This window comes from Hemitrygon akajei, unplaced genomic scaffold (assembly GCF_048418815.1).
Source record: "Hemitrygon akajei unplaced genomic scaffold, sHemAka1.3 Scf000075, whole genome shotgun sequence".
Classification (NCBI taxonomy): Eukaryota; Metazoa; Chordata; class Chondrichthyes; order Myliobatiformes; family Dasyatidae; genus Hemitrygon; species Hemitrygon akajei.
In genome coordinates, this window is record NW_027331961.1 from 2,301,496 (window position 1) to 2,318,775 (window position 17,280).

Sequence of the window (17,280 nt, forward strand, 5' to 3'; positions counted from 1 at the left end):
TACTAACGGCGGAACAATTATCTTACAAAGTGTACTTAGCGCACAAGGTGAGTGAATGTGTCTCTCATTCGTCCATGTAAACCCGATGATCAAAGATCCAAACCATTTCCCTCTCACGCTCTCCTCACGCCCTACCTTCACTCCTCCTTCTAAATGGCTTACCAAAATCAAATAATCATTGACTTAAATTGATTCAATATCGAGACCAGCGACCAGAACGTTCTGGAGCGTGGATCAATTATCATTTCTTAAATAAAGATGAGTTTTCGCCATGAAAATATATGCTTGTTTTCTGTTTTAGCACCAAAAACAAATGACAATTGTACCCTCACCTCTGGCGCGATGTGGGCATTGTACTTGGTTTACTTATCATGGGCCTGGTTGGAGGATTCAGTGGATGGCTGTTCGCAAGAAAAACTGGCGGGTAAACGCATTTCTTCCCATAATCTCCTTCCTACCCTTAATGATTGTATGAGAATTTCGGCAGAAAACATTGTTGCTCGGAGCAGGGGCCATCTGTGGGCAGAATCAGCATTCCGCCTTCACGGCGAAGTTGTCTGTCTGAAATTTGTCTGAAAGAGGTTTGCGTTCAGCAATATGTGTGTGAAAAGCATTATCTGTCAAAAAGGCCAAAGCATTTCTGTCTACTTATCCCATCTGTCGATGCTATCAAGCTGGACTGGTACAGGGCATCCGATAACTGTAAAACCCTTCGGATTTATTTTCACCTTAGTTGCCAAAGCATCCTCGTATCTTCTTTTAGCTTTTCTAATTTCTTTCTTCAGATTCTTCTTACATTTTTTGTGTTCCTCGAGTACCTCATTTACTCCATGCTGCCTAAATTTATTGTAGATATTTCTCTTTTTCCTAACCAAGTTTCTAATATACCTTGAAAACCACGGCTCTCTCAAACTTTTAACCTTTCCTTTCAACCTATCAGGAACATGAAGATTCTGTACACTCAAAATGTCACCTCTAAGTGATCGCCATTTGTCTATTACATTCTTCGCATAAACAAATTGTTCCAATTCACTCCTTCTAAATCCTTTCGCATCTCCTCAGTTAGCCTTTCTCCAATGAAAAATCTGAACCCTGGGTCCAGTCCTATCCTTCCCCAACACATACCTCCTTCGCCTGACCTATTTCATTCCCTAACAAAAGATCCAAAACTGCCCGTTCTCTAGTTGGTACCTCTATGTATTACTGCAAAAAAAAACCTATCCTGCACATATTTTACAAACTCCAAATCATCCATCCCTTATACAGCATGGGCTTCCCAGTCTATCTGTGGAAAATTAAAATCTTCCACAATCACAACCCTGTGCTAACTACAAATATCTGCTATCTCCTTGCACATTTGCTCCACCAATTCTCACTCCCCATCAGGTGGTCTATAATAAACCCCTATAAGTGTTACTACACCCTTCCCATTCCTTAATTCCACCCAGATAGACTCCCTAGATGAGCCCTCTTGGCAATCTATCCTGCCAGAGCACCACTGTAATATTTTCTCTGACAAGCAACGCAACACCTCCCCCTCTTGTCCCTCCGATTCTATCACACCTGAAGCAACAAAATCCAGGAATATTTAGTTGCCAATCACACTCTCCTGCAACCATGTTTCACTGATAGCTACAACACCATATTTCCAGGTATCAATCGATCAATCCTTCACGGCGAAATTTGAACATTTGTCTTAAAAAGGTTTGTGTTCAGCAATATATCTGTAAACAGCATTAGCTGTCAAAAAGTCCAAAACATTTTTGTCGACTTATCCCATCCGTTGATGATATCGAGCTGGAATATACAGGGCATCCGATAAACGGAAGTGTATTAAGGACTATCTAGAAAGAATCGAATGGAATTATAGCAGCCATTCTCATTCGGTGCATCAGCGCAGGAAAATAAGTTCCTGACGAATTATTTTCGTGTCCTTTGCTTCAGCTTATTCAGGACCAAAGATCCACCGAAATCCAAATATGGCACGAGCAGAAATCCCGGAAGGAAAAGTGAGTGAACTCCGTTTCAACTGTTCTAATACTGAGTCCAGGGGAATCTTAACATTTGATTTTAAACTTCTGCTGTAGATTACAATATCAGCGAACTAATGGAATGGTAGTTCATGCAACTTAATTTCTCTTCAAATTGATCAATATCGGCCCTCAATTCCTGGTTCTGGCGTTTGGTGGGAAGGGAGCTCATGCTATCAATGGCTTTTTCTTCTGGGCCGGTTTGACGTCTGCTGTGTTCAGCAAAGCCTCCTGACGCTCTGCACCCTTGTGCCATATCTGTTTTGTTTCCTCAGGCACCTTCGATACAAACACCGTAAACTCATCGGAATATTATGAAAATGTCCAAATGGATGAACAGGTTGGATGTTTGCATTATGTCCGTGATCTCACTCATTTCTCTGCAAAGAGAAGATAAGAACATCAGTAATGTGATGGGTAGCGTCCATCGGGCCCTGCGGCACAGATTGGGCATTTAACACCATCCTGGATGATCGATCCCGGATCTTATTTTCCGTTAATGGAGAAACAACACATTATATTCCGCAAAGTAGACCGAAACCTGATGGCATGAACATCGACCTTATCCCACCAGTATTTCAGTTCACTTCTCTCTTCTTCTATTTTCCACTCCGGCCTCTTACCTCTTCTCCTCACCTGCCCATCAACTCCCTCCGGTGACCCTCCTTCTTCCCCTTCCCCTATGGTACACTCGCCTCTGCAATCGGATCACTGTGGTTAAGAATGAGTATGGTGTATTGACCTTCATCAATCGTGGGATTGAATTCAGGAGCCGAGAGGTAATGTTGCAGCTATATAGGACCCTGGTCAGACTTCACTTGGAGTACTGTGCTCAGTTCCGGTCGCATCACTACAGAAAGGATGTGGAAGCCATAGAGATGGTGCAGAGGAGATTTGCAAGGTTGTTGCCTGGATTGGGGAGCATGCCTTATGAGAATAGTTCGAGTGAACTCGGCCTTTTCTCCTTGGAGCAGAGGAAGATGAGAGGTGACCTGATAGAGGCGTACAAGATGATGAGAGGCATTGATCGTGTGGATAGTCAGAGGCTTTTTCCCAGGGCTGAAATGCTTGCTACAAGAGGACACAGGTTTAAGGTGCTGAGGAGTAGGTACAGAGGAGCTGTCAGGGGTAAGTTTTTTTACTCAGAGAGTGGTGAGTGCGTGGAATGGGCTGCCGGCAACGGAGGTGGAGCCGTATACAATACGGTCTTGTAAGAGGTTTTTGGATCGGTACATGGAGCTGAGTAAAATAGAGGGATATAGTTAAGCCTAGTAATTTCTAAGGTAGGGTTGTGTACGGCACAACTTTGTGGGCAGGAGGGCCTGTATTGTGCTGTAGGTTTTCTATGTTTCTACGTTTTACTTTTTCTTCAGCCTTTCCCCCTTTCCCACTCATCAGGCCTCACCTCCCAGCCCGTCCTCATTCCGCTGGCCTCCATTTTGTCCAGGCGTCTTCCTGCCTTCTTCCCAGCCCAGTAGAAGGGTCTCTGCACAAAACGTGAACAGATTAATGAATTCAATTAATGATGCCCGACACTCTGAGTCCCTGCGGCATTTTATGTGTGAGCTTCCAGCAGCTGCAGAATTTCCCCAGAATTCCCCAGAATCCATAACTCCTGAGTGATGCAAAATCATATCTTACCCTTGCTGTAATATATTTCATGAAAGAGTCTTTTAAAATGTCCGATCAATGTGAGTAACACACACACACACACACACACACACACACACACACACACACACACACACACACACACACACACACACACACACACACACACACACACACACACACACACACACACACACACACACACACACACACCGAATCAGAAACACGCGGTGCAGCGAATGGTGAACGAGTCAATATTGTCCCAAGCACGAACTAATGTGATACATTGATACTCCCGGGGTTTATCGGCGGAGAGTCAGAATACAATTGCTGTGAACTTGTTTGAACGTCTCAAAAATAACACGTAATCTTCTCTTTCTAGGGTGCAAGGAACAAAGCGCAGGATGGAGACTCCACTTACACGGTAAGGGAAACATTTGCGTCAATCCCTTTTGGAAGTAATTGTTTCCACTTCAGAACCTGAAGTGAGACTCCCGACAGCGAGAATGTCGAAGTTTCAGTAACGGGGGGAGGCAGAAATGGCGGAGGAACTCATTAAGTATCACGTGTTCGCCTTCACTGTTGAGGGCACCATCAGTATGACAGTGTCAGGACACGGAAGTGGTTGCAGCCACTATAATAAACAGAAAATGCTAGGCAATCTGGAAGGTGGATAAATAACCTGGGGTGAATGGATGAGATTGACTGCACGCCAGGGGTCTGAAATAGGCCGCTGAAGTGATAGTAGAGGAATTAGTACTCATACCATCATGGAATTGTATTGGAGTATTGGAAATTTGCAAACATCACTTTGCTCTTCTTGAAGAAAGGGAAGTAAACGACAGGAGCTAATACGCCTGTTAGCTTGAGGCCTCTGTGTACTGCGGTTTTGAAGAATGAAAGGGTGACCTCATTGAAAGATGAACCATGGGAAGACCTACACTGACTGGGCGTGGAGCGATTCTCTGAACGTGAGGGAGGGGGTGCTGGTCTGGGACCAGAGGGCGGCGCTATAGAATGCATGGTATAGAATGGATGGTGTGAGTACTAATTCCTCTACTATGGAATGCAGAGAACCCTTCAGAAGAGAGCGATGAGGAGGAATATCTTTGGCCGAAGTGCGGTGTATCTCTGTAATTTGTTTGTCCCTTATGGCTCTGGGGACAAAGGCCCCGGGTTACGCGAAGCAACGTTGATAGTTTCAAGTATTGCAGAGTGAAAGCAGATGATTGGGGTTGGGAGGGAAAATCCATCCGTCATTATAGAATGGTGGAGGAGACCAATGGACCGAAGGGCCGAATTCTGCTCTTGTGTTTTATGCTCTTGTGAACTTATAGTGCCTCCTGCGATATTTAATAATCATAACTGTGTCTCTGATCCTCTCTTCATCATGGCCTGACTGTTCCGTGTTTCTCTCAGACACGAATTGTTAAGAATGCGCAGGTCCTTCTCAATGTTCTTCGAATTCTTCTCTGACACATAAATGCTTTCGGTAATAATTTTTACTAACCCTGCTGATTTCCTTGCGTTAACAGGGTCTTGTCCTGGAGTATCGATCTGTATACGGTGATCTGAACAGGTATGTGAACCGAATCTGGGGCTGCCGACACATAATGTCACTTGTAAAGGAAAGGTATTCACTAATTTCAAGCCGATGGGCCGTGCAGGGCCATGGTTGTGCGCATGTCATAGTCACCCTGAGATTAGAAGTTTAGAGACAAGTAACAGAGCAAGTCTGGAGTCAGGCGGCATCGCACAGCGATATATTGATATTGAAAGGAATAATTTTCCTGGATCTATAGCGATATATACAAAAAATTAATTGCGGTTGCATTGTCACAATGTCAGACACAGATTCTGAAATCATCACCCGTATTTGCCCTCACCAGCAGCCGCACTTTCGGGTTGTTGACGTAGTCAACATAAATTGTGAATTGTTTCCGCAGCTGACGTCACTGGTGAACGGAAGCCAATGGTTGGAACGTGAATTTGCACAGAGAAAGGACAACCACCGAGGATAAATCCACCGTTCAAAATGGCTTTCTTTTTCTTTGTAATCGTTCTCCAGGTCTCTATTAAACCTTTTCCGCGTTTCCCAGCCTCACGACAAAGACATCACAGAAGATTTTGTCTCGTTTCCGTCGCAGCAGCTTAGTTCTCTCGCGTCAACCCAGACTGGTGCTTTGGCGTATCAGGGGATTTCCATAGAATGAATGACCGCTGGTCGAATCCCTATCCCGTCCGTACTCTATTCTCGACACGTGATCAGTTGTGTATGAGCTGCAATGTGTGATCTATATAGCAAAATTACCCTACCGCATAGCCCTCTCTGGTTCTGAGCTCAATGTACCAATCTCAGAGTCTCTGGAAAGTCCCATTGTATAGACCTTCGCTCGCCACGCACCCATCACTCTCTGTGTGAAAAACATACCCCTGACAGCTCCTTGTACCTACTTCCGAGCACAATAAACCTATACCCATCGTGTTCGCCATTTCAGCCCTGGGGAAAAACCTCTTGCTCTTGCACGATCAATGCCTCTCATTATCTTATACACATCTGTCAGGTCACCTCCCATCCTCCGTCGCTCCAAGGATAAAACACAAATTTCACTGAACCTGTTCCCATAAGACATGTTCCCCAATCCAGGCAACAACCTTGTAAATCTCTTCTGTTAATCGGGTTTGTCATCGGTCGCTGAAAGGCCCGAAGTGACTACTCCGCGCTTCATGGCTGAATAATAAATGCAATAAAATGGAAAACGGTGCTGAAACCCTGAGTTGACTCCTGATTGCTGCGTGAATTGGCACAGTGAATGGTTATCAATCCGAGACATAGATTCAGCCCCCTTTTCCAATGTTCCTATACGCCGACATGTGACGTCGCTTCTTATTTGCAAAATGCTGATTGATCCCATAGTTTGATCATTTCATGTGGATATCAGTCTCCCTCGTGTCGATGTTTCACTGTAATCTCGTGAAATGATTTTTGTTCAACTTGTATCTCCACCACAAAACAACAGATTGAAGGCCATATGTCAGTGAAGATGGAGTTGGTGCTGATTTTAAATTTGATCCAGGCACCCAGACCCAGTTGTTATCATTTAGATGGCTTAGTGAGGAGCAGAGAGGGTTAGCAGTACGGGGTAAGTTTCTCGGGCTCTGGGGTAAGGGAGGTGGGCTGATTTTCCAATATCATTGTGTGTTGATAGATTACACAGCGAGCTTATTCTCTCCTCTGAGACATAACTCAGCGAGAAATGGTCACCAGGGAAACAATTCCCAGAGGAATATTTTCATCAAAGAGTGGTGCGGATTCTTTAAGGGATGGGTCTGGGTGTTGTTGGCAAGGCAGGAATTTATCACCCCTCCCTTAACAAACCCCTCACTGAGCGGTTTGTGTTAAGGTCTCTCAAACATTCATTTCCGTAAGATGTATTTAATATATTGTACATATATATCATATATCCATATTTGCCACAGATCTGACAGAAGGCATCACCCAAACCAGAATAAAACTTGCAATTTGCCCCAACAACAAATAGGTACGACAAGTGAAAATATGATCTACACTTGTGCACGAGCCATGTCTCCCAAGGACATTGACTGTTCCATTGAGTGTGCAGACAGGTTCAGAGATGTGGAAGGCGATAGAGGCCTGGGAGTGTTACAGAGACAGTGAAGGGAGTAGCAATTGATATGGATACAGAGAGAGAGTGTCTGTAGAGGCCAGAAGGCCATAGAGAAACGGGGAAGGGTATAGTGCTTGAAGAGGGACAAAGAAACAGAGAACGTCTGGGGACTGGAGGAGGCTCCAGATTGCAGATGGGGGGCAGGAGCGGGGTTAAGAGTCCGGGAGCTGTGTAGTGGTGCAGGTGGTATTGGGAGAAGGCTGTGGTTACAGAGAAACAGATGGGTTTTGCTGCCGGAGCACTCATAGAGTCGGATGGGCGTGGGGGCAAGATGTCTAAAGAGACAGGGAGGGTGTGCATAGAATGGTTCCGGTTTCAGAGAGGGAGTGGTGTAGAGGCTAGAATATCAGAGACAGGGAAAGTGCCCTTCATTTTGTACTGTTCTCTCTTTTTAAAACGTTCTGAAGTTGTTTTATTTCCATTAACAGTCATGAATTATTAGGTCATTTATGTCCAATTATTGATGTTTCTCTCAGGGAGTTGGTATATAAACATGAAGACAGTCGTTCAGTCCACCCGGAACAGTATCTCTCCTCCACGATCAGATATCTGAATGACCTCTGGACCCATGAATACTGCCGCAACTTTTCTTCTCGTTTTGATTTATTATTGAGGAATGCAGTGGAACAGACAGATCTAGGAATAACAGTGCATAGTTCCCTGAAGGTGGAGTCTCATGTAGATAGGGTGGTGAAGAAGGCTTTTGGAACGCTGGCCTTTATAAATCAGAGCATTGAGTACAGAAGTTGGGATGTAATGTTAAAATTGTACAAGGCATTGGTAAGGCCAAATTTGGAATATTGTGTACAGTTCTGGTCACCAAATTATAGGAAAGATATCAATAAATTAGAGATAGTGCAGAGACGATTTACTAGGATGTTACCTGGGTTTCAGCACTTAAGTTACAGAGAAAGGTTGAACAAGTTAGGTCTCTATTCATTGGAGCGTAGAAGGTTGAGGGGGGATTTGATCGAGGTATTTAAAATTTTGAGAGGGATTGATAGAGTTGACGTGAATAGGCTGTTTCCATTGAGAGTAGGGGAGATTCAAACGAGAGGACACGATTTGAGAGTTAGGGGGCAAAAGTTTAAGGGAAACATGAGGGGGTATTTCTTTACTCAGAGAGTGATAGCTGTGTGGAATGAGCTTCCTGTAGAAGTAGTAGAGGCCAGTTCAGTTGTGTCATTTAAGGTAAAATTGGATAGGAAAGGAGTGGAGGGTTCTGGGCTGAGTGCGGGTAGGTGGGACTAGGTGAGATTAAGAGTTCGGCACGGACTAGGAGGGCGGAATGGCCTGTTTCCGTGCTGTAATTGTTATATGGTTATATGGTTATTTTATGCTTCTTATCCTAGTTCATAGACACAGTTATCTATTGCTCTGATCTCCGCCTGAAAACAGCAGATTGAATGACATATGTCATGTAATGTACATGCATGTTTAATTTCCCCCCCCCACGTAAAAATGTCCTAAAAGGGTGAGGGTGTGATGAGTAAACCAAGCTAACATGGTCCAGAGTTGACACCCCCCCCCCCCATGAACTATGCTGCTAATGAGAGATGAGAGAGATATATGCGCAGATGAGGGAGAGAGAAACATGATTTAATATTATGTCTCCTTGGCTGATAGTTTACCTTTGCTGTAAGGACACTTTCTTTTCCTGCTTGTGAAATCCATGAAGAGACAGCAAGGCGGGACCGGGGCCTAATGGACGGTCGGTGCCCTGCAAGAGGAGATAAAAAGCAGGTCTGCGAAGACGTAGGCAGATACTCCAGGGAGGCACACCACAGGACACTGAAAGAGAGTTGTGCACCCACGTGAAGGTGGGGATTTGGAGGATCGATCAGAGGCTCACAGTGTGTGAAGGTGCGACCGGTAGGGGGCTTGTTTGTCTGTCCACCCTTGCCTGGGTGACAGGCTCACCACTGAAGAACGGTCGTGCCCGGTATGGTCACAGTCGGTGACCGCAACAGGAAGACAACGGAAAGATCCACGGCAACGGGATCACCTCTCGCTCTCGCTCCCTCTCTCCCCCCTCTCTCTCTCTCTCTCTGCCTCTCTCCTCTCTCTCTCTCTCTCTCTCTCTCTCTCTCTCTCTCTCCTCTCTCTCTCTCTCTCTCTCTCTCTCTCTCTCCTCTCTCTCTCTCTCTCTCTCTCTCTCTCTCCAACGTTACACCCGAACTACCTCGACCTAACTCTTCACCATCGTAAAACTTTCCATTTACCCCGAGACTTTGAAAGAGCTTGGTTTTGATTACTATGTCTACACTTCTGTATATATCATTGCTAACCTGTTTCATATATTTGCATTTTTCAGTACTGTATTAGTTAGTTTACTAATAAACACTATTAGTTACAGTAATACCAGACTCCAAAGTGTATTCCATTTCTGCTCGTTCGGTAACCCGGTCACGGCGTACGTTACAAATCGGGGGCTCGTCCGGGACAAAATTGCTTTAATGACAAAAGTAGTGTTTTATCTCCTAGTTCCACTTTTTTTTCTTGCTGATCTTCGTCTCAGCTCTAGATCATTTGTTATTGTGGGGGTGGGGTAGTTGGTAGTGGTGGGAATGCTGGTCTGGTGTTTCTCGTAGAATACTCCTGGTAGGTTACTATTCTGCATTCTAAAGTTTGTGCACAAATCGGCCATTATGTGCCGGTGGTGGGGGAAAGGAACATGCATGTTGCAATTGCATTCGTTTGTTCTGTAGCAGGGTCTAACACTACACAGCCAGCTAATAATAGATAAGTCAGTGTGAAGAGCCTCCCGCTCTCCCCCCCCCCCCCCCCCCCCCCAACGTTACACCAGCAACTACGTCGACCTAAACTGAACGGAACTCTTCACCATCGTAAGACTATCCATTTACCCCTAGACTTTGAAACCGCTTGGTTTTGATTCCTATGTTTACACTTCTGTATATATCATTGCTAAACTGTTTCATATATTTGCATTTTATAGTACTGTGTTACTTAGTTCACTAATAAACACTATTAGTTACATTAATACCAGACTGCAACGTCTATTCCATTTCTGTTGGTTCGGTAACCCGGTCACGGTGTACGTGACACTACACAGGGTCTAACACTACACAGTCTGCTAATAATGGATAAGTCAGAAATACGAAACTGTGGTAATTACTCCCTCACAGTAGGGCAGCAGTTGTAATTGAACCTGAAATGCTGTCAACACAACCCATTTCCACCTCTATCGATCACTCCCCCCTACCCCCAAGATCACGGTGAACAAAATATACAAAGTTTTACACATCGATGTAGATAATAGCCTGTTTTTCCATCGGGGTTGGAGCTTGTACTAAGTATAATACTCACACCGCACACAGGACCCTCTCAACCCATTATCAAGCCTTGATTCAATTCCGTAGGAATATAATAAATATTAAACTATTGGCTACACAACCAATCTCCCTGCAGTTTTCCATGCACGTTGATTCCACACGCACACGCACAGACGCACAGACAGACAGACAGACACACACACACACACACACCGGGATGTTGGGATTGAACCCGTTCCTCGGGAATCCACTTCAATCAATAATCAGACAGTTCTTTGTACAAACGCCCAGCGCCCTGCAGGACCAAACACACAATGCTGCAGGAATTTGGCAGTTCCAGCATCACCTATGGACGATGCAGGGCGAGACCCTTCACCAGGACTAGAAATGAAGGGGACAATATTCCAGAATAAGAAGAAGAGGTGAGGGGTCGTCCGCTGAACCGAAAGGACAGTGATGGTGATATCAGCCGTGACCGCATTGTTGTTCAAACCCAGCTAGCGACCAGTGCCTGGATCTAGTCCGTTCCCCGTGAAGCGTCACCAAAACTGAGGTCCTGCACGCAATCGCAGAGATCCCAGGAGCCAACGGGGGATGGGGTGAAAAATTCAAAATAAAATTCATTCAGAATGAAAATGTTTTACAAGGTAAAGCCTGCAATGCCTCGTTAATCTTTCAGGAAGGGGTGGGCAGCGGGAAAGACTGTCGGCTCTGTCTGGAGTCCAGAAGATTATCTTGTGGGCAAAAGCGAAGTTTCGTCTCTTTGTTCCTTATTTTCCTTGCTGACTTTTGCCATCACTGCGAGAACGGTTAAGGTGGTGCTGGGGTAGTTGGTGGAAGTGCTGGTCCGGAGTTTCTCGTAGAATAGTCCTGGTAGGTTACTATGCTGCATTCTAAGACTGTGCACACATCGGCCATTATGTGCCGGTAGTGAGGGAAGGGAACTTGCATGTTGCAATTGCATTCATTTGCTCTGCAGCAGGGTCTAAAACTACACAGTCTGCTTAAAATAGATATGTCAGAAATACGAAACTGTGGTAATTACCTTCTAGAGCAAACACGAGGAAATCTGCAGATGCTGGAAATTCAAACAACACACACAAAATGCTGGTGGAACACAGTAGGCCAGGCAGCATCGAAAAGGAGAAGCACTGTCGACGTTTTGGGCCGAGACACTTCGTCAGGACTTCCTAATTACTTCCTAATAAGTTTTTTCAGCAGTTCTAATGAACCAGAAATACTCTCAGAACAACCCACTTCTCCCTCCATCGATCACTACCGCCCTCCACAGGCCAGTTCATGGTGAAAAACATACTGACAGTTTTGCAGATCGATGTAAGTAATAGCTTGTTTCTCCATCAGGACTGTCGGCTGTACTACATATTGACACCTCACTGGAGCCATTCTCAACACATTCTCAAGCAGTGAATCATTTTCACAGGGCTGTAGTAAACATTAAAACATAGGCCACACACCCATCACCCAGCAAGTTTCCTGCAACTCGGCTTGTTTCCCATGTTTCCATCTATATACAGATGTACCGACTAGAGAGGATGCAATATTAGATCTCCCAATAGGAAACAAGTTAGGCCAGGTGACAGAAATGTGTGCAGGGGAACACTTTTGTTCCAGGGATCATAACATCATTTGTTTCAACTTGATCGTGGATAACGATAGACATGATGCTTGGGTTGAGGTTCTAAACTGGGAAAAAGGCCAATATTGAAGAAATGAGGAAGAATATAAAAAAAGTGGATTTGTACAGGTTGATCTTTGGCAAGGATGTCGTTGGTAAGTAGGAGGCCTTGAAAGGAGAAATTTTGAGAGTCCAGAGTTTGTATGTTCCAGTCTGGATTAAAAGCAAAGTGATTAAGGTTAAGGACATTAGTTCTCTCGGGATAGTGGAACTCTGATAAAGAAGAAGAGAGAGATGTATAACATGTGTAGGAAACAGGGAGCAAACAAGGTACTTGATGTGTATAAAATGTGCAATAATACTTAGGAAAGAAATCAGGAGGGCTAAAAGAAGACATGAGGTAGCTTTGGCAGTCAAGGTGAATGATAGTCCAAAGTGCTTCTACAGATATGTTAAGAGCAAAAGGATAGTAAGGGATAAAGCTGGTGCTCTTGAAGATCAGAGTGGTCGGCTATGCATGGAACCAAAAGAAATGGGGGAGACCTTTAATGGGTTTGTTGCGTCTGTATTTACTAAGGAAACTGGCATGGAGTCAATGTACGTGCAGCATGTATATCACACACACACACACACACACACACACACACACACACACATACACACACACACACACTCACACACACACACACACACACACACACACACACACACACACACACACACACACACACACACAGACACACACACACACACACACACACACACACACACACACACACACAGATTTTCTTGCTGGCAAAAGTGACGTTTAATCGCCTTGTTCCTCATTTTCCGGGCGAGAACTGTTGTTAGGTTGGGGGTGAGGTATTTGGTAGTGGTGTGAATGGTCGTCCGAATATTCTCACAGAATTGACCTGGCGAGTAACTGTGCTGTATTCTACAGACTGTGCACACATCGACCATTCCCTGCTGGTCCTGGAGGAAGGGAAGGGAAGGTGCATGTTGCAAATGCATTGGTTTGCTCTGTAGCAATGTCTCAATCTACAGTGTCTGCTAATTATAGAAAACAGAATGGGAATCTGTGGTCATCATTTCCTCATGTTTTTTCTGCAGTTGAAATTGAACCAGAAAAAAAGAAAACGGTCAAAGCAACACAGTATCTCCTGTATAGAACATGTAACATACAGCACAGTACAGTCCCTTCGGCCCACAATGTTGTGCCGACCCTTATCTCCTCCTCCCATATAAACCCTAACTTAAATTCCTCCAAATACCTGTCTAGTAGTCTCTGGAATTTCACTAGTGTCTCTGCTTTCACCACTGTCTCAGGCAGTGCATTCCAACGCACCAACCACTCTCTGAGTGAAAAACCTTCCTCTAATATCCCCCTTGAACTTCCCTCCCCTTACCTTAAAGCCATGTCCTCTTGTACTGAGCAGTGGTGCCCTGGGGAAGAGGCGCTGGCTGTCCACTCCATCTTAATATTTGGTACAGCTCAATCATGCCTCCTCTCATCCTCCTCCTCGCCATAGAGTAAAGCCCTCGCTCCCTTAATCTTTGATCATAATGCAAACTCTTTAAACCAGGCAGCATCCTGGTAAATCCCATCTGTACCCTTTACAACGCTGCCACATACTTTCTATAGCGAGGCGAACAGGACTGGACACAATACTCCAAGCAACACACACACAAAATGCCGGTGGAACGCAGCAGGCCAGGCTGCATCTATAGGGAGAAGCACTGTCGACGTTTCGGGCCGAGACTCTTCGTCAGGACTAAGGAAAGGTAGTAAGAGATGTAAGCGCTGTAATCAATACTGACAGTAGGTCTATATTTTCCTGTGTCATTTCTGCTCAGACGGGTTATGTTCAGATTAGGTTTTTCAGAAAGCAGAGATATTGTCTCGGTCAGGTGTCTTCTAACCGTCTCTTATCTGAATTGTGTCCTTAGCGTCACAGGTGAATACAACTTTATTGTTCTCTTCCTGAGGACTGTAAGAGTTGATGTTTACATTGACACGAGACACGGGCTCTGTCAATAGAACTGAAAGAGGAATGGAATTGCTCCTTCCCACTGCAGTCCGATCTTATCAGTTGGGCTCTGTAGACCCGGTTACAATCGGGACCGACAGATTGGCCTGAATGGCAAATGACGTGGAGCTTATGAAAAGAGGTTCCCGGCTACAGTCGTACGGAATCATGGAGAAGACGCCTTTTATTTCGTTTGCCTCTTTTTCCTTGCCTGCATATTTTAATTTGATTTAAGATTGGTTCGTTCGATACGTCCAGCGGCTGAATTTCAGTCACAAAGGGATCGATTCCTTCACCTCGTGAAGTCACGCCCGCCCTGCTCGGAGATCTGTACTCTGAGAAACACAGAGATCTACTTCTCAAAACTTCAGGAGCTTCACTGCACAGTCGGTGGCGATTCCAAATGAAGCTGCCGGTGTGAAGAGAAGCGGTGGGCAATCCTGCTTACAAGCATTGGGCACAGAATGTCCCTCTGTGACAGAGGCAGATAAACCGGCACGTTTCTCCATTATTTTAGCTTCAGAGTTGAAATGTTCCGGCAAGCATGGGACATTATTCGCGGTTGACTTAAATGATCATCTAAGTCAAATTGGTATTAAAATAAATCCGGTATTTTGACTTATAAATATGTCTCTGCCATAATGTGGGCGTTGGGAGCGGACCCAAAAGCCAGACACAGACACTAAACTACCAGGAACAGGACTAGGCGTGAGAAGGAAGCGGGGGAAGACAAGAAGAGAGGACGCTGGACATGACACCGGCCCCGAACGGGACAAGGACTCCGAGCCTGGGCTGGGACCTGACTAGGATAAGAAACCAGGACATAGAACTGGGGACTAGGAGCCTGGGCTGGGACCTGACTAGGATAAGAAAACAGGACATGGAACTGGGGAGTAGGAGCCTAGGCTGGGACCTGACTAGGATAAGAAACCAGGACATGGAACTGGGGACTAGGAGCCTTGTCTGGGACCTGACTAGAATAAGAAACCAGGACATGGAACTGGGGACTAGGAGCCTGGGCTGGGACCTGACTAGGAGAGGGAACCAGGACATGAAACTGGGAACTAGGAGCCTGGGCTGGGACCTAACTAGGACAGGGAACCAGGACATGAAACTGGGAACTAGGAGCCTGGGCTGGGACCTAACTAGGACAGGGAACCAGGACATGGAACTGGGAACTAGGAGCCTGGGCTTGGGCTCCGAGCCAGAGACTGGACAAGGACCCAGAACCTGCGTCTGGACTCGGGCTCGGACTCCAGAACCCGGCGAGGACAAGGCTCCAGGCAGAGGTGAGGAGAGGCGGGACAAGGCTCCAGGCAGAGGTGAGGAGAGGCGGGGCAAGGCTCCAGGCAGAGGTGAGGAGAGGCGGGGCAAGGCTCCAGGCAGAGGTGAGGAGAGGCGGGGCAAGGCTCCAGGCAGAGGTGAGGAGAGGCGGGGAAGGCTCCAGGCAGAGGAAAGGCAAAGCGAGGGAAGGCTCCAGGCCGAGACAAGGCGAAGCGAGACAAGGCTTCAGGCGAGGCAAGGCTCCAGGAGGAAGGTGCAGAGAAGGGACACAGACAGGGGGTTTGGAGAGGAACAATCCAGCAGCCAGAGGCTGAATCCTGAAGCTATTTATGAGGCCAGCCCAAACACGAATCAGCTGCTTCAACAGAAGCTGAAGAAACATGAAAAAACTGGAATAAGGAACTGACCGTGAATCGGACCGTGAACATCAATTGAAATTTCACGAAACGGACCATGACAGTCTCCTAAGGCCCTCTGGTATATATGCTCCATCTTCCGCGTCCCTGACAACCCAGCTTTTTTTTCTGGACGATTGAAGTGGACAGTATAGAATAGCGTGAAAATTGCAAAATAAAATTGCTCAGATGTCGAAGCGGTGGTTGGATGTGGAATATCGACAGAAACTTTCACTTGCCCGGCACTGTAATCGTTACCGACAGGCCGCTGTGTTTCATGGTAACTTTGTTCTCAACCTGACAAGTATAATTCTACGGTCAACGTTGATTACTGACTCGGTGGCGTAGTCCTGTCCTGTCAGCACATAACTTGTCCCATTGAGCCCTCTATTGGCATAATCTGTAATCATTGTTTCTGTATTCAGTTATCCGGAAGATAATTTGACGTAATGAGCTACCTGCAAACTTACTTTTCACTTGAAGGTAGATCTCAGCGCCGTCACAACTGAAATCATTGCTCACGGTACATTTATATTTTCCTGTGTCCTTTCTGTGAAGATGGGCTACGTTCAGATCAGCCTTTTATGAAGATTGAGACCTCCTGTCATTATCCTGGATGGTTTGTTATCATTTATCCATGTCCGTCTTTGAGGAATTCCCTTGTTCGTCACAAGTGACTTCACCCTTAACGTTGTTTTCCATAGGACTTCAACTTCCACCCTGGGTAGATGAATCCTGAAATCAGAACAGGATTACCCAAACACAACGGATTTAAACTTGCAATTCTGTCCCATCCACAAATAGTAACGCAGCGGGTAAAAATTGCATCTTCACAACAGAAGGTCCAGATCTCCCCGGGAAACTTAATTTGTTTCGTTAACAGTGTGGGCAGTAACAGAGATGGGGAAGGTTATCGGGACCGGAGAGGGTTACAGAGACCCTAATGGAAACAGCAATTAAGGTGTTTACAGAGACAGGGTGGTTGTAGGGGACAGAAATGAGGAGATGTGTAATGCTTGCCGGGTGCTTCAGAAACAAGGAAGGGTAAAGGGGAGGGGAGGTTCGGAGAGAGGGGTGTACGGTCTTGACGGATTTACAGACAGAGAACGGTGAGACCCGGCGTGGAGTGGGAGACCGCATTGCTGGGACATAAGCTTCGATCACCTGAAAAATCCGGATCTCCCAGTGGTCACCCATCAGGACGGGTTACATGAAGGTATCTTTCCTTTTATATTTAAATTGGATTCGACTGAATTTTATGACAACGTAGGCGCTGGGGATGTTGGAAATATCAAGAAAAAGGAAATCCCGG

The 17,280-nt window shown here is 45.7% G+C and overlaps 1 long non-coding RNA gene across 1 annotated transcript; it reads left to right on the forward strand.

The window, feature by feature from the left end:
* The first annotated feature begins 2,305 nt into the window (after positions 1-2,305).
* On the forward strand, positions 2,306-5,829 carry LOC140722340 (uncharacterized). The gene is made up of 4 exons (XR_012097590.1): positions 2,306-2,370; positions 4,024-4,065; positions 5,177-5,220; positions 5,588-5,829. It is a non-coding gene; the product is annotated as an uncharacterized lncRNA (long non-coding RNA).
* Positions 5,830-17,280: the final 11,451 nt, after the last annotated feature.